At 27.0% G+C, this 24,867-nt stretch overlaps 1 protein-coding gene across 1 annotated transcript in view; it reads right to left on the bottom strand.

Moving 5' to 3' along the window:
* LOC107437428 (uncharacterized) overlaps window positions 1-12,900 on the bottom strand; it is a 93,366-nt gene extending 80,466 nt beyond the window's left edge. Inside the window, exon 1 of the mRNA XM_087167894.1 lies at window positions 12,598-12,900. The gene's annotated coding sequence lies outside the window, so the exon portion shown is untranslated. The remainder of the gene's footprint in view (window positions 1-12,597) is intronic.
* Window positions 12,901-24,867: the final 11,967 nt, after the last annotated feature.

Raw genomic sequence — 24,867 nt, 5'->3', positions numbered from 1 at the left:
ATATTGTATAATAAATTATGATTATTACATATTTAAATACATCCATTTGATTTGTATTTTTTTAATTAATCAATGATAAGCTTAAATGAACAAATAACTTCACGACATTTTAAGTTTCTTAAAATTGAAAATGCCAAATTTTATAAGGATCTTTTTGAAGCAGTTGTAAAATGCGTCGAAACTCTATAGCGTTTTGTTTAAATGATTGATATGACCTGTCTCTTAACTGCTATTTAATATTGTTTTGCTAAACGAAATCGAAATTCCACTTAATAAAATAAGATGTTTTTTAAAAGTAAATATTAAAAATAGACTTCGAAAGTAGTATGAAATGGAATATAGTTCAGTTCTCAATAAACAAAATTATGTTGCTGATGCCAAATATTAATTAATATAAGCATTGTTTGAACAATTTTTATTCATGAACATATTTATAGGTCAAAATTAACATTATTTTTATTTTACTTGATTGTTTCGTAAGTGACAAATAATAAATTTTAAGGACTTTCATATGTCATGACCAAGTGTGGACAAAAACTTCTCTTATAATTTAATATTATAAAACAAATTATGCATCCATAAGATACATGGGTATATATTGTATGGTATGGTATGGGTATTATACATGGATATATTGATGCACCCATTATGTATCTAAGACATTATGTATCTTTTAGAATGAAGATAAAAGTTCAACATTACGAAAATAAATAATAAATAAATAATATCATAATATAAAAAAAAAAACAAGTTTATCAAATTTTTTAGCAAATTTATAGAAATTGTCAGTATCAATCTCAAATTCCTTACGAAAAATTGCAACTTAGGCATTTGTTGTGACAGAAAACTAACCTGACTGTCTCAGCAGAGATTCGAACATGGCACGACTGTACAGGCTATCTCGATTTTTTGAGTTACATCTGTTTTAAAGAGATCTAATCTCTTGTGAGAAATGGATTGTTAGGATAGGAACTATTTACTATTATATTTCGAATGTTCATTACGTTTTGTTCTATAATTTGCGCGAAATATAAGAGAAAAAAAAATTGAAATTTTTAGTAAAGAGAAGTCATTTCGTTTTCGCTTATCATTAAAACTGCTTGAATTAATCAATAATTGACGTTTACTTATAATAAATTTACCCGTGTTATTTAATCAAGCAGTTTTAGATTAGTTTGATAATTATGAATAAACGTTATGAATAAAAATATTATGAATATAAATTTAATAATTTTTGGTTCTTCTAATAATAATATTAATAATAAATGTTCAAAATTTTGGTTAATTTATAACAAAAATTTATTTCCGGTTCGTAATGCACTTCTAAAACCCTCAGAAAGAAAAGGAATGTCATGTAATATTTTTGGTTTTATTTATAAAAGAAAATACAATGATAATGTCAGAGGGACAATTATGTTCAGTCCAACTTAAACGAATTAATATAGTTTTATTAGCATGCAGAGAGTTTCGTTAAAATATTGTGATAAACCACGTGGATGAAACATAAGCAAATAAGAATAAACCTTTTCGACAGTACTAATAATATTACAAATTATTAATACTGTTCTGCGGAATAATTTGTTACCCAAAAATATATCGATATATTTTATTTTATTAAAAAACAATACTTTAAAAACAATTAAAATTATGAATTATGTGCTTTATTGATTACAGTTAAGTTTTGTTGCATATGTACAAATATTTGATCTTGCCAAATTCGAATGTGGAGATTTCAAATCAGAAATTAGTTTTGCTCATAAAGTTACAGAGGAATTTTTCTTAAAATGACATTATTAGCCTATTTTTTTTTTGTTGTCGAAATTAACAATTTTAAAGACATTTATATGTACCAGGGAGTTGCATAAATGTTACGAAAAACACCTAGTGTAGTTAGGACTCATCAACAGAATTAAAATTGCATAAAAACCCATGCCCGGAAACGTCGTCGTACGCGACGACTAGGATAGCCTCCCTATTATGACCTGTTCAGCAGCACACAACGAAACAGTGAAAAATAGGAAAGTGCCTGTTGTGGCATATGACGACATTTCCGGGAATGAGTTTTAATGAAATTTTAATCTTGATGATGGTACCTTAACCCCTGAAGAAGTTTGTCGCAACATTTATGCGACCTCCTGTTGCATATAACGTTCTTTAAATTGTATATGTCGGCGAAAAATAGACTGAAATGTCATTTAAAAACACATCGTAGCTTGGAGAAAGAAACCTATAGCGAATTTGAAATCAACGATGTGAAAGAATCTAATATCCGTTAGAAAATATCATGCAGGAGAAAATAAAATAAATTGTTCCCCAGTACGATAACACAATTTCTGAAATCCTCGAAATGGCGGATTTTCGAATATATTCTTCCATTAACAATTCTTCCAATCAACTTTTATTCAACAAATGAATAGGTTATTACTGTACCAAAGCTCAGTTCCGAAAGTTAATTTCGTCGTGTTTCATGAAGACAATGTGAAAGGGGAATTTCTCTGTCAAATGCGAATGATCTCACCAAATGAATCAAGTATCAAATACATTTTTAATAGCAGAAACAGTTCTTAAAAAGATCTTTAGACATAAAATAACAAACGCTTTAAACAGATATGCTTTCTTAATACGTGATATCACTACCCAAACATTATCTTCGCTAGGAAATTAATGCTTCTCAGAATTTTCTTCACGTTCCCTTTTTCTGAAATTGTTTAACATTGGGCATCACGTCCCAGCTGTTCCCGCCTATTTTGCCACAAAAGATGTCATTTAGACAATGGCAAAGAGACCTCCTCAAAGCAAAAGGGTGGGGACCTCGAAGGTTAAAGCAATTGCTGGACATCGGCAAGATTTTCTGCTCTGTCTATGGATATGAAAATTACCATAGCGACCTACAGTCAAACTTTGGTTTTCCTTTTGTGATTCGATTGTCCAGTTTGGGAGAGAGGAGATATTTATTGGACATTATTTTAGTTATCTTAAATGTAAAGGCATGCGGAAACGTTTCAATGTATTTTTATTCTTTTGTTTGAACACCCTTTTCTTTTGTTGTATAATTTATTGATTTATAATGGAATGTTTCAAACTCTTTTATTTAAACGACTGCATTTTGAAAACAGATACCACATTAAAATTATAGAATTGATTTCTAAAATAATTTCGGACATAAAATAATAACACTTCATTGAATAATTTCAGATGTAAAATAGTAGTTTCAGTTATTTAAAAAAAGAAGAATTTTAGGGTAAAATAATAAATTTAATTTATAAAATGATTTCTGGGTAAAAATAAAATTTCAAGTTGAAAATTAATTATAAGGTTTCAAATATTAACTTCACGTTTAATATTAATATTTGTTTTCATAAAATATTTTTAAATTTTAACTTTTCAAATTGTAACTAATTAAATTTGAACTAATTGAATTTCAGGGAATTCAAAATTGTCTAAAATTAAAAAATATTTAAAATGTTAAAAGTTTAGAAATTATTTATTGTCTTCGTATTTCACATTTGTATTGTTTACCAACAACATAAAATATTATTCAAAAAGCGTTGTTCTTTTTAAATAATAATGGTTATTATTTAAAAAGAACAACATTTTTTGAATAATATTGGTAATTCCAAATGCCTTATAGTTGCTTAAAAATGACTATTTGGTTCATCTTAAACTGGAAAACATGATTTTTAGGGTAATTCAAAATTTTTATTGTTTACCAACAGCATGAAATATTTTTCAAAAAAACGTTGTTCTTTTTAAATAAAAGTCATGGTGATAATTCCAAATGCCTTATAGTTGCTTAAAAATGACTATTTGGTTGATCTTAAAATGTAAAGCATGATTTTTAGGGTAATTCAGCAGATGTTAAGTATTAATGTGGTGTAACAACCACATGATCAAAACATACGCGATTTTATGGATTTATAAACATTTGTTAATCACGGAAGAGAGAATTTTGAATTTTTCAAGCGTTTGTTAATAGCAAGATTCATCTAATATTTTCTGTTTCCGTGACGATCGTTCTTTTCATTGTCTAGAAACTTTATACACAGCGATTGTTGAATTTGAACTTTTTATTTAATTATTTTATTTTGCAAGTGTTATTTCATAAGAGTGTTTACTTTTGATTTTAAAAGTATATTTTTAAAGGTTCGCCTTGCAGTGACAATTGTTGTTATAAATGATTTTTGATATAACACGAGTGAATTGCAAAAAGAGGACACAAAGGAAACGAACTAGAGCATTCCATGTCATCCAGTGAATGGGCGAAGCGAGTGAGCCAGTGAATGGGCGAATCAGTGAATTAATGATACTTGAGAATTGGCGATTCGGGGAAAAGATGAATCAGTGAAAATAAAGTAGTTTCCCTTACTGACACAGAAGCAGTTTTGTGAAGGAGCGGCTATTCGTTTAATGATCATCTGAGATTAAAATGATTTATTATATGAGAGATAATCTAGTTTTTTCCTATTATTTATTTATTTTGAAATTAGTCTTTAAAACAAAATAACTGCTTGTCAAATTTTTGCATTATATTTTGGTCTAAAAATACTAAATTTGTGATCATTAATAGATTTTCTATAACTGAAATTTATAGAGATTTTTATTATTTATTTATTTATTTGTGTCTTTTATGATGGGGTTATCGGGCATAATGATTGCCTTGTATTTTAAGTGTGTAAACCAAGAAGACAAATACTTATGTGAATGAGTGTTTCATGACAAGTTCTATGTTTCCCTCTCTCATTTACTTATTCCAATCAAAGGCTCATGTTTCATATCTGAAGCTCAAAATATCAGTTCCTAATAGAATTTTCTCAAAAAACGTTTCAAACTTTAATAAATCTAAACAAAAATAACCAACTGAATCAATGACTATTTGAATTACAAATTAGATGGATTTCCTACTGAACACTGACTAAATTGGTGACTTACTGAATCGATGAGTAACTGATGAATTATGGAATCTCTAACTAAATTCCTAATTGAATCACTATGTAAATCACTAAAATGAGCGATTCACTAAGTGAATTCTACAACCACTATACTATACCATTATACAACCAACTATACTATTGAATTTCTATTTGAATAATTAAATGATTAACATAATCAATATATCATTATATGGCTCATTACTAAATCACTAACTTATATTGCAATAACAATTCTATTCTTTAATTTTGTTTTTCAGAAAATTATTATTTTTATTCAGAGGAAATAAAAAAGTTGAGACCTTGTTTTTTGCACAAGATTTTCAAAAATAGGAAGTTTTTTTTTAAAAACTAACCAACAGATTTTTATCAGTTACCGGTTTTATAAAAACAGAGGGAGAAAAATTTGTTTGAAGTTTGCGAATAATATTGTTAAAAAAGTATTATTAACTTTATTAATTTTATTAATATTTGTAAGATTTACGACATGATTTTCCGATGTGTCTCAAGACATTCCAAGGATTTGAAGAAAATGAAAATGAAAAAAAAAAAGAAAAATACCAAAATGAAAATTAAAAATATTATCATATTACGTAATATTGCAAACCAGTGATTAACTTTCACTCCCCATATGATTTTATATAAATATTTCTGTTATTGCTAACTCTTTTCAAAAAATTACAGTTTAAAAATAACCTATAATTACGCCAAAATCAACAAAATTTCAAAGGCTCATTTCCGAAGGTCATTTAATTATTTTTATTTTATTAAAAAAATTATTTAAATTATTAATCTTGTTAAAAAATATTAAATTTTAAATTTAATGTTATTTAATTACTTGTTTGCTCGAATAAAATTTTTCAAATTTAAAAAATTCAGGTTTTGCAAAAAAAGTTGTTTTCAGGATGGCTTGTTAGTAAAATAGAATGCTACTTAGTGTGATTTAGTTTGAATATTCTCAAAGAATAACTTTTTAAAAAAAAATAATATGCAACAGTATGCATATACTACATATGAAAGTTTCTTAAGCCTGATATAAGGTCACGAAAGGTAATGGTGGAAGGTAGTATGTGTTACATAAATGGTATGTTGTTTGTAAATGTGTATTGAAGATATTTGTATTTAACAAGACAAAGAAAGAAATGCATTATTACAATTATTCTTTACAGTTATGTATTGCTGAGACATTAATGTATTTTAGACGACAATTATTTCATTTTTTAAACTTTTTTTATTTGTCTTCTTTTTAAAAAATTATCTAATATGTAGGAATGATTTTAAACTATTTCAAGGAATTTTTTTTCAAGAAAGAGGGATTCACCTAGGACAAATTTTAACCCTCAATTTTTTTTTATATAAAATGTAATAATATAAAATGTAATAATATAAAATGTAATAATTCAACGAATAAAAATTTTGTGATTAAAGGTTTAAGGAAGGTTTATAAAAGGTTTTGGATTCATCAATTTTTTTTAAACAAATATAGTCATTTTTAAACAGTTATGTCATCACAAAATCTTAAGATAAAATCATATCAAGGTTTAATATAGTGTTGTAATTTGAATAATTTAATGTTCCTCTACGCATAACACTCTAACATAGTATTATGCATAACACTCTAATATAGTATTATGCATAATATTTTAACAGAGTATTATGCATGCGAAATACGTTTACATGCATAACACTCATTAAGAGCTCCTTTTTTCTAAACATGTTGATTGATTAAATTAGGATCTAAATGCAAAATTTTTTCTTATTTCAAGTATCCCGTATAAGCTAAAGTATATAAAACGAATGGTAAAGAATGAATAAAATGTATTAAACGAATCTTATAAATCGAGTCCGAATAACTATTGGAATATACCATTGGAAAATTTCAAAAGTACTATTGGAATAGTTCAAAATTTATAGCTTAATAAGTAACTTAAATATTTATACTAGTGAGTCGCAAAGTATACAAAAAAATGTATTTGTACTAACTGGATCAGTGGTACATATATTTAATCGGTTCCAAATGAAATAATGAGATTTATCTGAGGTACGAAAAGTACATCCTTTTATATGTTGTTAATCCTAGCAAAAATAATTGATTAATCCAAAAAAAAAATCTTTTGTAAAATAACATTTGGATACTTATTCACCTTAGTTTTGCTTTCAAATACTATAGGGTACACCATACAAAGTACTATAGGGTTTTTCTTTCAAATTAAGTACTATAGGGTTTTGTTTTACAATCAAGTTGATTTGAAAAAAAAACTGCTCAACAATTGAAAATAAAAATAATTAGCACGTTCCTGAAAAACTTGAAATGTGCTGTAAAGGAGAACCGGCATAAAGTACCGGCACTTTGGGTGCATCATTCATAAAATCCATTTTTCCGTAATATTTATTTTTACCGTAAAATATTAACTAGCAATTTTTCAATAATATTAACTTAATTTTAGTGATTCAGTGGTTTTATGATAATTATCACTGTAAAAATTACGGTACTCAGTAGGAAATTTCTCGGAAAAATAGTCAAATGACAATTATTTAATTGTCATTTTAAAATATTAAAATAAAACAGTCAAATAGTCATAAAAAAACGGTATTTAAAGTATTAGCTGTGAGAAAAACGTTATTAATATCTTTCAACTAATACGGTTAAACAACCAGAATGTTATCGCATCCACTAGGCCAGCCCAATGAAGTCACTTAGCTCCTTGCAATACTTTTTACGGAAGTGCTTTGGTAATGATTATGGTTAAACTGACTTTAAAATATGGTCTTATAATGTGTGATTATATTTGGTAAATGTGGTAATTTCATCATAATGAGAGAGCATGGTATGAAAACCATTTATTCGGTTAAACTTACTTTTCTGCTTAGTATATTTTATTTAATATGTTGTGAAAAGAACTATTAATTCCGTAAACCAGAACTAAAACCGTTACCATATGAACAGAAAAATTACCAAATAAATGGTTTAAATAATATATATTATAGTTTTATTAGCCAAAATTATATTTTTTTATTATTTATTATTATTTATTTTTATTTTTTACCAGAAGTGTCAAAAATATATAAAGTATGGTGATTTTACCACAATTCTTTTCTCCGTGTAGTAGTTGAAAATTCTATTATTAGGTCAAATGTTATTCAAGTATTCAATTTTTCAATTTGCTCACTTTGTATCAAATACAGTGCTTTGTTAAATTCTTGAGTTATTAAAAAAGTCAAGCTCATTCAATTAAATAGTTGCAGATTTACTTAGTTATTTTGTGAAAATAAGTAAGGGGACGAAGATTTTTTTTTTTACTTACTGTATTTTTATTTTCCTTAATATATCTCAAGCATTTTGAAATTATGATGACACTGAAATATGAAGAGAAATGATAATTATTATTAATTTTTCGATGTTTAAATAACGAAATAAAAAACTAGTTTTTATTATTTAATATAAATAGATTTACAGACAGTTTTAATGATTTGTTTTTAATAGGTTATTTAATTTTCCTATAAAATATTATGAGACTACTTTTTTTCAACATTCTATTGCTTTCAAAATTTTTTCATTCATTTTTTTTGCTCATTCACGCATTTCATAATAAATTATTATAATAGTGTAACTAAAATGATAAACTATATTGCTCATATTTTAGAAATTTTATACTGATAAGATTCAGCAAAAATGCACAAAAAGCGGAAACCTCTAGTGTCAATGGCCTTTACTTTGAGCGTAAGTGATGATGAGACATATGTTATGAAGTATTTGCATTTCCCAACTTCCTGAAAACACGCATTCTCAGCCTTTTATTTTTTCAATATGTCATTGTTATTTTACTCGAATACTAAATGAAATAAATGTCGTAAGGGTTTATTATGCTTTTGTTACTTATAGTAAATAATTTTATTGTTTGCGGATTATGCAAGTGTATCAAAATATAATGATTAAGAAAGTGCACGATTTGTTGCTGCCCAAAGTATTAAGCTGAAAAACGACTTTAAAAAATTTTGAATTACAAATATTGCATTCTTATAAATTTTAAAACTACTCGAAAATATTTCTCGTGTAACTAAATCGACTTCTGATTCGTAAGCGGCAAAAAATTAATTTTCAAACAACACTGCCTGATATATAATGTGAACATTTAGTAGTAGGGGAGAGTGGGGTCAATTGTAACATTGTTAATCGACTAGAAAAAAAAATACCTTATTTTAAATATTATTATATTAGTTATTAACAATTTTTGACAGTCGTGCACTTGTTACAATTGTCCCCACTTACGGGGTCAATTGTAACAGTTCATAAATTCAACTAAAATATAGTTAATTATACATATTATCATAGTTGTGATATATTTTTTATTGATAAAAATAGTAGTGATATTTTAGGAGTAAAAATAATAATGAGTGGAGACCTAAAGGGTTAAACTTTTAACTTTAAGGGGTTAAAAATTTTAATTTGTGCTGTGAAAGGTGACAAATAAAATAATGCACATGCAACATAATATAAATGAAAAAGGAAACTATTGGTGGTTCTTAAAGAGTCAAGTAATGGTTTGTAAACATAAGATTATTTATTTTCAGCTGTTACAATCGTCCCTTTACTTATTGTTACAATTGTCCCCAAGACGCCATTTCAGCTACATTTGTTAAAAACAATGCTAGTTAATTAACAAAACTAATCTTTTTTTTTTGAAATGTTAATTAAGGTGTCCACTTACATATTCGGTAAATAATTTTTATTTGTTTAAACAAAATTACTTTGTTACAATATAATATTCTAATACCGAAAAAAGTACTTACGTAGCGTGAAAATATCTTTTGTGATATAACTCTTTCAAAAGTACATAAAAATGGTTGCCAGCAGGGGTGTACATTTAGATTTATTAAATACACCTTGTGCGCCACCTAGGAACCAAATCTAGAACCCGACACTCGAAATTTTTGCTCTGTTACAATCGTACCCTGTTACAATTGACCCCACTCTCCCCTACAGATCGGAGAAAGAATAAGAGGAAATAATACGATAAAAATATAAAAAGAAAAAAATACTTATTTGTTTATTTATTTTTGTGTGAATAATTTGAGCATATGTGTTGAGGGTATGCATGTACTCATGCCTTTCATAAACTGATTCGGATATGAAATTCAGGTTTTCAAAATTCCAGTTGTTATTACCACACATTTAGTAAAAAATACAAAACTGAAAGGAAAATTTAACCGAATAATTTACTTTCATGCTGTGCTCTAAGGTATTGTGGGGAGAGTAGTTATCGGCAATGTCAACTTTCATCTGTGAAAAGGTACCCCATCATAGAATCGAGTTAACATCTCTTACATACTAGTGAATTGGAATTTTATTTTTGTAGTGCATATACTACAATAGTGCATACACTACAGTACTCCCCACCAGAATTATATCCGTGATAGAATTTGTTGAAAGGACACCACTAGTTGATTCATTGCTGTTTTGTGAGAAGCTGGGAGAGCTGTATTAAGATCACCGTACTTTTGCTGATCATGAGAGCTGTATTAAGTTCACGGTCGTGTTTGCTCCTGTGTTGCCATTAGCAGTCGAGTGTCTCCAGGCCGACGTGTGTGCCATCGAGACTGAGTAGCGACAGCGCGAGGAGGTGGATAATGTAGCAGTCACAAGTAGAAATTCAATTGTTCAATATGGACCATTAATCAAATTAGGCGTGTTCAGATCGAAGTGGGCGTTACTGCTAAGGTAGGCGTGTCCACATCACGTCTGGGTCACAGATTTGGGGAGAATAGTTATCGACAATGTCATCTTTCCATCTGTGAAAAGGTACCCCATCATAGAATCGAGTTAACATGTCTGATATACTAGTGAATTGGAATGGAATTTTTGTAGTGGTAGATACACTACAGTATCATGATAAAATTATTGAATTTTGCATTTATCTTCCCGCAGTGGACTGATCTTTAAGACATGGTTCCCAGCAGATCACCGAAGTCAAGCATCACTGGCTGTGATCAGTGTGCTAGTGGGTCTTTGCACTTTGATCAGCCTGCGATGGGACAGAGGGTGTGCAGTATTAGTTCTCGTTGAACTGTTCTACCGTACAGCACTCGACTTCGCTCTCAGGTCATCGGGTTGCTGAAGCGGGGGTGCCATCCGCTCTGTAGGGGACAAAAATTGTGATGGCAAGTCTTCGGATCATCCTCAGGGATGCTTCCCAGACCGTCTCTAATAACTCATTGTGCAGCTGTAGTACGATGTAAATAAATTACAACAACAGCAAACTCATTTACTAAATTTTATCATGAATTTAAAAACATTTTTAATTCTACCATAATCATTACCATGCGTATCGGTGAAAATTATCGAGCTGTTTGCATCGTGTATCCCACAGAACCAGAAACAAGATAAATTTTATGATATATTTATTTATATCTGGTTGTTTTGATGAGGATTATTTTCTTTTCAGTACACTGACGCAATCTGAGAAGTATGGCATGATGTCAGAAGAATGGTTGAAAGTTTGATCCCTTTAATGCTAATTTCATTCTTCGCGTATTTTGCAATATTTTCATTCTATTTTAGAACTAAAAATTTACTGTGATTAGTTCAATTATTAATGATTACTCATTTATTCAAAGGTATTCTTAGATAATAAAATAATTTTTTATATTTATGTTATTCATATTAGTTAATTTAATGGTAGAAAAAAGTTGGTGTATGCAAGGTTTTACATTAATTTAAACAATGTTATTAAAGAAAAAAGCAAATGAAAAAAAAAATTAATGGAATCAGTTGATTAGCTCTTGAGAAATGAAAATCTAAAACGATGATTTTTTTAAAATTTCACCATTCAGGTGTTATTAAATGAACAAATAAATAAATCCACAAATAATGACGCGTGTATTCGTTTTGAATAACGCATTTAATCAAATGATAATTTATATTTATATTTATTAGTTATTTTAATATTTATAGTATACTTCTTAATTTATGTTAAATATGCTTTTTTTAAAAAATAATATATGTCTTTAATTGTACTTTAAAGTTGATGCAAATATTATTTTCTAATTCTAACTGTTAAGTCTTTTCTTCTTTTAATATATCTCATAGTTTATTATTTTTTACGGTGTAAAACAAAATTTGTAGAATAATTTCAATAATTGCTGTACCAAACTTTTTTTTAAAGTAAATAAAACGTTGTGTGGAGTAAATGCCCATACTACAGAACATAAAATTTAAGAATTTATTATCGGAAAATGATTTAGTAAGAGCGCATGAGTATTTATTAAAAAAAATAAATACTCATATTTAAAAATTAATTTTACTTTAAATTATTATTTTAACATACATTCCGGCACTTCTTTAAATACAAATAATTTAAAAATAATTACTAATCAAATTTAAAAATTCTAAAGAAAAAATTAAGTTTTTTTAAGTTTTAAGTTGGATTAAGATATTTATTACAGCGAATAGCAGGTCAAAAGTTGCTTAGATCAGAATTAATTGACAGACTTTAAATTATGTGCTTTAAATGAAATATTTCAATTTTGTTGCGTCGTTGTATATTTTCCTCCCAGTATAGTGAAACATTGTGACATTTTATTTAACTGAAACAAAAAAGTGCGTTGCAAAAATATAACTACATAATTTGAATTTTTATAAATCACATAAAAATAGAATTTAAACACTTACCAGAAAATAAATTGCAATCACAACTTTTCAAGCCATGAATAATATTTAGATATCGTTCCGTATTAATATTTATCAAATTTCAATTTTGTCCAAAATTTAATCTCTCGCTCAACAATTGGTAATAATGAAATTGGCCGCCAAACAAACAATATCGCCAAGATAACGGCACCCGTATCTGATGCCGGTTGAATTCTATTATAAGCGCATTCGCCTTTTTTTCACTGTCCCTCTAGTGGTGCTTTCACCGGAGAACATTTCGGTTGCTGCACGTGACTGTCACCACCGATATTACGAAAGTGTTTCTGTTTAACGAGGAGGCAATCAATGAATGGATGAGTTAGAAAGATTGTCATCGGCTCGTTAATACGTAATTTCATCTCTAAATTACTAAGCGTTTCTGTCTTCTAGTTCGCTGCTCACAGATTAGTAGATTATAACAAGTGGCTTAGAGATTAATTATTCAAAACACTCGAGTATATTTGAGCAATAAATTATTATTTAGTCAATAAGAATTTGATAATTTATAGTCAGTTCAATATTGTAGTGAAAGTTAAATTAAGTTCACATCAGAGATTCTTTTTTAAAGAAATGCTTGGATTAAAATTATTGTTATGAAATTTAGAAGTTAATTAAATAAATTAATTTATGTAAACTCAAAAATATCAAAAATATGACGTTATCGCCGCTGATTGACGAAATCCGCTGTCTTCGAAATCCATCTAAAATGTTTAAAAAAATGTCGTTTGTTGAAGTTTTAAAATTTTAAAATACCTCTTTTTTAATTTTTTATTGATGTTTTTAAAAAATATATTGTTAAAGTAAAAATGACAAAAAATAAATAAATAAATAAAAAAAAATAATAAGATAAAAATTAATAAGAAATTATAACAATTCTATATTATAACAATAATAAATTTTAACAATAAAAAAATAATAACAATATTAAAAGTAAATAAATAAAATAATATTTTCGCCAAAAATTTTAAACAAATATCTCAGATCATCTGATTAAAATATCATGTCATAGAATCTCACACAGACAAAATATGGTGGCATAGAATCTCACGATACAAAATATCGTGGCATAGAATCTCAAGCAGACAAAATATGGTGGCATAGAATCTCACGATACAAAATATCGTGTCATAGAATCTCACACAGACAAAATATGGTGGCATAGAATCTCACGATACAAAATATCGTGGCATAGAATCTCAAGCAGACAAAATATGGTGGCATAGAATCTCACGATACAAAATATCGTGTCATAGAATCTCACACAGACAAAATATGGTGGCATAGAATCTCACGATACAAAATATCGTGGCATAGAATCTCATGCAGACAAAAAAATCGAAAGACAGAATTTCATACAGATAAAACTTTGAAAAACAGAATCTCACTCCGACAAAATATTATAAGATAGAATTTCATGCAGATAAAATATTGAAAGATAGAGTTTTATGCAGACAAAATATTGTGAGACAGAATTTAGAGTAGACAAAGTCTTATGGGAAAAATATTAATGAAATTGAAAAGGTCTATTTATTGCAGCTGCTTTCCGAAAAGCATGATTTTGTAAAGTCAGATCGTGGTTAGTTTGTTAGAAGTTAATCAAGAATTCACAGTATCTCTAAATTATATCATAATATGTTTCACTTCAGTAAAAAAGTAATTAAAGTGAAAATACAGTGGGGGAATAGGCAGTTGCCTAGAGCTGCAAAGCTTGAGTGTTGCAAATAAATAAATCAGCAAACAAATAAGTCAAAACATTCATTTGAACTGTAAATTTTATGAATTTTTAAATGTTAGAATAATATTTTATCTCTTCTTCATGTATAAATGGTTGAATATCTTATTTTTAAATTCTTTCATGAATAAAGAGTTGGTGTCGTGTATCTGTCGAAATAATTTGCCGGATTTTGTGCAACTATACAAGTAAGCTAAGCTTTCCTATCTTACCGAACAACTCCGCTCATGGTGTATGTGTTACCGTTACAGTATGAAATCCGTTATTTTATAGAATACCTAGTTATTCCATGAAATAGCTGATCGTGTCCGTTAAAGTGCAAAACTCTCTTGTATTTCATGGTTTAACTAGTTATTTCATAGAATAACGATCTGCAGCCCGTTAAAGTGTAAAATAATCTATACCATGTATCTCACACTACAAATACAATGTTCTTTGTAATTCCAAGTAATGTAAAAAATGCTCGTGTAAAACCCAGTGTGTCAACAAAATTTTTTTTTGTTTTAGAAATAATGTTCCTTGTAATTCCAAGTGTCATTTTAGTAATCCTTGTTGTAACAAATGATTTTATGGTACGTTTCCATAAATACGATTTATACGCTGCATAAATTAGATAAATTGCCTCTTTTTCATTTTAATTGTCTATCATTAGTTTATTTATAGAATATCTAATTATTTCATTTTAGATAAATTGTTTATTTTACACTTTAACTGTCTCTCATTAGTTAATTTATAGAATACCTAGTTATTTCATAGAATAACTAGTTAAAGTGTCAAATTAATAACATATTACACACTTTAACCGACACGATCAGTTATTTCATGGAATAACTAGGTATTCTATGAAATAACTGCATTATATACTTTAACGGTAACATATGCATTAATACTCGTATTAGCTTTAAGTAAAATGTTTGTTTGAACTTTGTTCCGATACAAACAAAAAATTAAATGATTTTATTCGAATATAAAATAAATGATAAATAAATAATAAAAAGTCTGATACATCAATGTTAAAAATATGCTGCAATAAACTAATTTTAAGTATTATTTAAAAAGTGTTCGCATGAGAGAAATCACAAATGGCGAGAAATCAAAAATCTAAACACGCAATCGTATGAAAATCTTATTTTTTGGGAAACATTTTATAAATAATAAATTTTCTGGGTTTTTTCCCTTCTGTTTTCTGTTTTTTTAAAAATAAAAATAAAGTAGCATGGCTATTATAAGTTTTCAAATTAAATATATCAATAATCTTTCCAAAATGTAATTTTAGATATATATTACATTTCAAAAAAAATCGTTCCAACGATTAATAATAACATCAGTATATATCTTATTAATCGTTGGAACCAGACTATATTTATTACGTATTAACCAGAATATATTTTGGTTCAAGGTGTTGATTAAGGTTAAGGTTTACTGCAGTAAAAATTAATTGCAGCCTTAATTAACTTAAATTACGATATTATGACTCAACACTTTAACAGTGTGCAATAAACTTGAATGTAACATTTATTTATATGAATTAAATAAATATTTTTATTAATTAAAGTCAAATATTTTCACTAAGATAACTATCCGTAGTTAAAAGACACAGGCACCCTGGGAGCCGGCGTTTTTTGCCGTAACTTGATCCAGAATTTTTCACAGTGTATTATTTAAAAAAAACTAACTTTTTAATGCAGATTAATTTATTTCCAGTGAAGAAATGAATTTATACAAATGACGAAGTATGTTTGAAAGTGTACGGAGCTTTCGCACTTACGTTACATTTTATATGCTCCCGTACGTAAGATTTGAAGTAATTGCGCCAGCGCACTTGAAGTTCTGGTGAAATGCGTATGCAAAATTAAATTAACAAAAAAATATCGATACGAATTATCAAACTGACAAAAATATATCGAAACAAAAATATACGAAACTTACATGAATATAAGAGATTTTAAAAAACTTCGTAAGTTTAAAACGTTAACATAGTAGAATATCACTTCAAACGCAAAACTTCTATCACTTCGACTTTTGTAACTTCGACCAGAAAAACACTTAAATTTGACGTGGATATTATGAAAGTTAAATATTTTCTATGCAAATTATATAATTAAAATAAATATATTCTATAATTTTAAATAACGAAAAAATATTTAGTTTCTTATGGATCTAGTGCAACCATAACTTTAAACCAAATCCAATAAAATTATTATTTTTCATTAAATCAAACAACTATTGTAAAATCACACTATAGATTTTGACATTTATGTAAACAAGGAATCCTCCATTTTTATATTCTGTTGGCGTTCTTTTTGATCAATAACATGGTCGTGTTAATTCGAATGTAGGCTTAAACAGAAAACAACATACCACAGCTAAGAACATCATGCCTTTAGCTTTGTAAAATGACGCCAACAAAACGTTAAGATACGTAGAATTTTAGGGAAAAAAAAACGATAGCTTGCTGCGCAGTTGCTTATATATATATAAAAATTTAAAACATAGAGCAAACATGGATATATATATATATATATATATATATATATATATATATATATATATATATATATATATATATATATATATATATATATATATATATATATATATATATATATATATATATATATATATATATATATATATATATATATTAAAAAAATTGGGTGTTATATTACGAAAAATTAAATGTTTCAATTGTTCATGTAGTTGATTTAGAAAATATAATAAGATAATTCAACTAAATTGATGAATACCTTTAAACTTAACTTTGACTGGGAAAAAAAATATTGTTATAATAAGCAATAACATGAGGTTGTGCAATTTGTTGAAAATAAAATTAAAGACAGTTTTAATTGAAAAAAAAAGCTAAACTGCATATGAAATGATAAATAACAAATAAAATTTAATGAATTATCAATAACAAATATGTTTATTATTTTCATTTAAAAATTTTTTATTATTAAAGTCGCAAGTAGACTGGGCAAATAAACGTACTAGTTTTGCAATTTTGTAATTCGTGAGATTTAAAAAAAAGATAATTAAAATTTATGCATCGCATTCTATTGATTTTTAATTGAAATATTAATAAGGTCTATACAGTGTCGCAACATGTGAATAAATTAACATGTGAAAACTAGTTTTGTAATTCGCTAAGATTATTCAATTTTTGTAAAATGTTGTTATTATGGTTGTAATTCAATTTATGTAAAAGAAATTATCAGTATTTTTGAAAAGAAAAAGCAGAAATTTTCTTATTTTTTTTCTTTAAATTTTAGATATAATAGAAAAATATATGGATACAAAAAAACCCCCTGAAAAATTGATTATTTAAAATACTATAATCGATGCTGAATATTTATCCCAGAATAAAACATTTGTTGCAAGTATTTTTTAAATAAAATAAAGGTTTTTAAAGAAAATATGACTTGAGCCTAGGTCAAAAGTAATTTCACTTATTATTATTTACAATACCATGCATATGTGAACATATTTTGTTTCACTATAAGTATAGAATATTTGCTTTGCAGAAATATCGTCTAAATCATAATACAGTCAATAAAATTTAAAAAAAATAACTAATGGTAACATTTGATCATTGTAAAATCATCCAATGACGCACACATAAAAGCGGAAAAGCTCATTACATATTATGATTATAAAACTAGACATTGAAAAGCTTTTCATTTTTTAAATTATAGTCGCAACGAACAATTCTTAATAATCTTGTTTTTGATTCTATGCATTATTTTTCTGTTCGTAATGTACATTTGTTGCGTGTCCTTTTTTATGTTATTGCTCGAAACGATAACCCCTAAGTAAAGATTTTTAGTAACTATTGATTCATTCGGCATTGTCATATTGAACAACAAGCAATGAGCAATGCATTTCTATGTCTAAAGTAACATTGCTTTAATCCATAAAATTATTAAATCCGGGAACATTAAATGACGCATGATTCTTAGTCGGAACAAAAGGGCGGTGTTCTCCCACGAGACGACTGCTATTTTGAAAATGAGAAGAGTTGAGTAGTTAAAGGTTCTCTCATTTAAAAAAAGGATTTTGGATTATGCATTATCACTCCTTGTTAATAAAGGATCTTGAGGGTGAATATATGTTTAAGTTGGTAATACTGAAACTGATATTTAGACGTATCAAAAAAGCATTGGGTTTAAAATTATATACAGGGTGAAAAAAGTTCTGGTGAAATTACCATATTGCATGGTAACGACATTTCTAGTAAAAAAAAAAAACCCACCTTTATTCTGGAGAATTAAACCAAAACATACGGTATTTAAATGATTAATTTGGTAATTTCTTCATTCATATGGGAACTGTTTACCAGAAATTCTGATTTTAAAAAATATACATATATATGTGTGTGTATATATATATATATATATATATATATATATATATATATATATATATATATATATATATATATATATATATATATATATATATATATATATATATATATATATATATATATATATATATATATATATATATATATATATATATATATATATATATATATATATATATATATATATATATATATATATATATATATATATATATATATTTATACAATCCATATATATTTGTTTAATGCAAGAAAGCAAATCAAGTATACTTCTTTTACTAGGAAGTTATAGTCTTTTGGAACCTGTCACCTGTAACTGTTAATTACTGCAAATTAATGTAACTGCAAATTAATTTTATTATATTATCCTCGGATGTAATACAGACAAATAATAATTATGTGCTTTAGAAAAGACAGAAAACTATGACTGTTCAGCTGGAACCCAAAATTAGGCATTGTTGTAATTTTATTTTCAAAAATTTTTTAGATGATCAAATTAATTGCTGTATAAATATATTTTCCAAGCTTTTGTAAGAAAATTTTGAATAAACCATCATCTAATTAGGATATATATGATGACGGCTGAAAGGATTTAGTTATCTTGAGTCGAATTGACTTTTATTTTCGTAGTTTCGGGATTTATTTTATTAAATAATAATAATAAAATAAGTACTCCATTCTGTGCAGTTAATAAAATATGTATAAAATACGAAATTTTTACTTTTTAATGATAAAGAAGCAAAAGTTTAGCTTTCATTATTTCAATAGGCCTAAACACTTTTAAGAATTATTCATCAGAAACAGATGGATAAAACAGCCTATTTTATTTGGTTTTCTGTGGTCATTAATATAAAAGAAACTGCATTTTAATTGCCACACAGTGTGCCATTAATCATTCTGACTACGTAGAACTGCTCCCAGTACAGCAATAGACATAAGTATATTGTGTACACCAGAGAGCAATAAAAATATAGGGTAATGGAAATGACTTTTTAGGTTAAAATATACGACCAAAAATGGGGAATCATTCAATCCTATTGGATAGCTTATCAACGATGTTCATTTTTCATTTTTCGATAAAAAATAAAACCTTGAAAAAATTTAGATTAAAAAAAGAAGGTACGCTGAAATATATAGTAATATGATTCTTTGATAGTGTCCTCTATTTGAAATATTTTTTTCCCACAGTAAAGCTTAGACGCCTCCTCAAAATAATAAATGATAGTCAAATTTATAAAAAATGCGCAATTGTCATGAACTTGGTGTGTGTATCTTTATTTTTCTTTTTGTAACAAGCTGTATTCAAGAACCTTCATCATTGTATTAAAAAAAAAGGATTTGGTGATAGACTGTACCATGAAATCTTTAATAGGCTCATAATCAGGTAATGTGATTCGGAAAACAGAAGTACAGACAGTAGGTGACTGATGCCTTAATTATTGAGAAACAATTTCTTTAAAATAAATTTCTTGTATGGTGATGGACATGTTTCTTGTATGGACATTACTGGTCAACAAAAACCATAATTCTGGTAATAAAACCAAAATATATCAGTGCAAATCATCCGTTTGGTAATTTTCCCACTGGTATGGTAATGAATAACTGGAAATTTTGGTTTTTAAAATTATAATTCTTATTACCACACAATTAGTGAAAATGCAAAATTAAAAAGTAAATTGAACTGAATAAATGGTGTTTTGTGCCATGCTCTGAGGTATCATGATACAATTACCAAATTTTATTACATTTACTATCAAACAACGTAGTGATAAAACTATATTTTATTGTTATTTTTTCCAAAAATCGTTGCCAAAGCTTTGAGGTAAAAATTACAGTTCTTTTTGATGCTCCCAGAAGAACGGAAAATTTTACCACATTCTGGTAATTTTGACCATATTCCTTCTTAGTGATTCTAGATGCAGAATCGATTAAGCCTCAACAGTAAAATGCATTTTCAAATACAGAAAAAGATTATTTATAGTATAGAAGTATGACTTTGTAAATGGCAGTTGAAAAAAACGTACCTTTAAAAGAAATATGCATGAAATTCTACGAAACAGCCCCACGCAAAAATTACAGTGCCTTTTGGTGTTCCCAAAGAGCCGGAAACATGGTACATTATATATAAACAAACTTCTAATAATAGGAAATTTCTCGCGTTTTCTTATTTGAATTTTTAAAATTTAAGGTATATTTGAATATAATTTTTAACAAAGCATTTTGAATATTTTTTTCTTTTAATTCTATATAGTTATAATATGATAATAGAATTGGAAAATTACAATAAAATGTTTAAACGTTATACCTTAGAAAGTCGAACGAATTCACATTTCTTTAAGATTTACAAAATATAGTACAGTTTTCTAATGGCAATAATTAGTCTTGCTTGTCATTATCATTAAAAAAAAATTGCAATAACAATTTAATGTCAAGAATGATAGGAAATTAGGTTTCTTTAATGCTAATTCCCCTTTTTGCGTATTTCAGAAAGAAGTTTTTCCTTAAAAATTTTTTATTTGTCAAGAGCGATTCGCCTAATTTATTTAAAATTTAGGATTTTATTACTTAAATTTTTTAAACTAACTTGGTGAAAAAATTTGTATATCTTACAAATCAAATTTTCCCACCATTAGTAAATTGAATAACAAAAAATATTAAATAACTATTAAAAAAAATTTTTTAATGGAATTTTCGTACCATGAACAAGTCTTATAATTGTAGGCAAAAAGTTTTCAGTCCGCTTAAAAGTTATTTAGGTATGGCGAAATACGCAAGCAATGAAATAACATAAAGGGACCACAGTTTCCACCGTTCTCAAGTCTAAACTACTCGGATTATATTTTCAACATGGAAGCTATTCTTATTCTAAGTTTCGCAAGTGCCGAATAAAATTAAGACAAAAAAAAAAAAAATACATGATTCTTACAATCCTTTAAGTGAGTGAAAATTCAAGTACAGAACACTTTAAATTTGAATCAGACAGCAATATAATTTATACAAATATATCTGATACTTCATAATTTAAATTTTTTATTGATATTTTATGTTTGCATAAGTAAAATCAGAGTGCTAATATTCCCACAATCAAGTGCTACCAACAAATGTTTTATCCTACTTATACTGTAAAAAAATTACGGTAAAAAGGCACTGACACCCTGAGTGTAGCATCCATAAAATCTCTTTTAGAGTAATTTTTTTTTATCTTCGAATTTATACTGTCATTTTTGCTTCAATATTAATTTAATTTCAAAGTTTCATTAGTTTTACAGTAAATATGACTGTAAAAAATCCAACATATCAGTTTTTATTTCCCTAAAATTGTAAGGTAAAAACGAATTTTGCGCTATAAAGTACAGGCACTCTGTGTGTCTGTACCTTTTACTCTAAATTTTACAGTGTACTTAGCTTCAATATCTAATGTAACAAATACAATTTGCAATGAATATATTTTCTCAACAGAATCTGTCATTTGTTTAAAACAGGAAGCGTATTTTCAAAGTTTATGAAAGTTTTTAAAAATAATCTTAACTTTTATGTACGGGATGTATTTTCATAATTAAATATTTTCGAAAGTCAATAACAGCTCCAACGCATCTAAGTATGAATCAAGTGTTGCCAATTCAGACGAATCGATGCGATTTTGATGCCACGTAAGAAGAATACTTATGTACCCGATTCATCAAGGAAAACCATAAACACGTGAATGAAACGATTAAGAAGAATATTAATATTTTCAACGACCTTGAATGCAATGCAATATATCTTTATATAAAATAAAAAACATAATGATCTAACACAGTTTTTCATTGGTGTCGGTGCATTTTTATTCGCCGGAAAACCACATGGTAGGATCCAGTTTTCCCACATTAATTTTCATATTGGTGTAGTTGTCATCAGCATAACATTAATGTAAGTCATAAAGATATTCTTTTTCTTTAAATATTTTTCATACCTAATTTAAAGGTATATACAGCATCGAATAGAATATAGATGAGGATAGAAATCTGGATGGGGTAAACAGACTGAGACGATTTTGGCCGGTAACTGACTGTAGTGCCTAAGAAGAAGAAAAAGATTTAAAGGTACTGTTATTATAACGTATTCGATTTTGCTTGTTTTCTAAATTAAGAGTTTAAGATAATTGTTTTTATTTTTATTTTTATTGTTATGTTTATTTTTATTATTATATTTTTATTATTATTATATTACACTACTGGTCAGAAGTTTGCGAAAATTTTGAAATCTACAAAAAAAAGGTCTAAATTCAAATGTTCATAGAACTGCGAAAAATCATTCAAATTTCATAAAAATTTGGTATGTTCTAAAGTGAACCCTCTACAGTTAGTTACATATGATCAAATTGCAATACTTTGTTTTTTGCGAACTGTATCCAGCTTTTCATCATGGGTTGTTTTTATGGTGAAAAAAGTTGTTAAGTTTGAACACTTGCCAAACTTGCAATAAAAATATTTTGTACTTTCTGTTAATAGAAAATAGTTATTTAAGCCGTTCTATGTAAGCCCTCAAAATTTCAGATCGATTTGATTTTTTTTGACGAAGTTATAGAATTTTGAAAAACATGTGTATTTTTCTCGATTTTTGAGTATTCCGCATATACGGTCTTTTGGTCTATACATCTTCTACCAAAGAACTTCTTAATTTTAATGCTTTCTATATTTTCAAATAATTAATATTGATTATAAAACAAATATTCTTATTCATTATTGTAATTATTGTTATTACAAAGAATTTATTATGAATATAATTAAAACAATATCTCAGGGATGTAACATTTCATCGAAAATTTGTTTGTTCTTGCAAACAATGCTCTGATATTTTGAATCGAAATCAGTTATGGAACATTTTACAACAGGAATGGAACTCTATATCACTTGAAGTGATTAATGGATAGTTGGAACGAAAGCCACGCATATGTAAGGCTATAATAAAAGCAAAAGGTGGATGATTCGAGGAATCTAAGATTTAAATGTTAATTTATTTAATTACAAAATACGAATAAGAATATGTTAAATATTTGACCTGTTGCAAATAAAATAGTTTAGTAAAAATGCAAATTTTTTATACTATTGTTATTATTTTTTCAGAATTGTTTATGTAATTATTGTTATAACTTTTTATTTTAATTTAATGTAAAGTAAAAATATCACAGCAAAACTAATACTGAAAGAAAACACAAATAATTAAGATCAAAAGGATAAAACTTCTTTGAAAAAAACGCGCTAAGAAGCAGCAGAAATTTCAGAAAAAAGTATCAATACAAAACAAATGAAATAAAATAAAAATATGACCACCGAAGCCGACGTCTTCAGGGGGTACCGGCCCCGGTAGCCATTAAAAACAAAACCATTTCTATTTGAGGGAGAAGCAAAAACCTTAAAATATCTCCCTCAGTACCCCGATGGTTTTGTATAGAGGTCCAGGAAAAACAAGATACATTCAAAAGAATAAACAAATTACGAAAAGAAAATCAATAAAAATCAACTGTGAGTTTTTAATTTTCTGATGATTTTTATTGATTTTCTTTTCGTAATTTGTTTATTCTTTTGAATGTATCTTGTTTTTCCTGGACCTCTATACAAAACCATCGGGGTACTGAGGGAGATATTTTAAGCTTTTGCTTCTCCCTCAAATAGAAATGGTTTTGTTTTTAATGGCTATCGGGGCCGGTACCCCCTGAAGACGTCGGCTTCGGTGGTCATATTTTTATTTTATTTCATTTGTTTTGTACAGCAAAACTAATACATAAAAGCAATAAATATAAACAATAGACATAAACAATAAATATAAACAATAAATATAAACAATAATAATTACATTAATGAATAAGAGTATTTGTTTTATAATAAATATGAATTATTTGAAAATATAGAAAACATTAAAATTAAAAAGCTCTTTGGTAGAAGATGTATAGACCAAAAGACCGCATATGTGGAATGCTCAAAAATCGAGAAAAGTACACATGTTTTTCAAAATTCTATAACTTCGTCAAAAAAAAATCGAATCAATCTGAAATTTTGAGGGCTTACATATAACGGTTCAAATAACTATTTTCTATTAACAGAAAGTACCAAATATTTTTATTGCAAGTTTGGCAAGTGTTCAAACTTAACAACTTTTTTCACCATTAAAACAACCC

This window comes from Parasteatoda tepidariorum, chromosome 7 (assembly GCF_982258835.1).
Source record: "Parasteatoda tepidariorum strain Cologne lab strain chromosome 7, Ptep-v5.0, whole genome shotgun sequence".
NCBI lineage: Eukaryota > Metazoa > Arthropoda > Arachnida > Araneae > Theridiidae > Parasteatoda > Parasteatoda tepidariorum.
The sequence above is the reverse complement of the archived record's forward strand: the minus strand, read 5'-3'. Positions and strand labels throughout refer to the sequence as shown.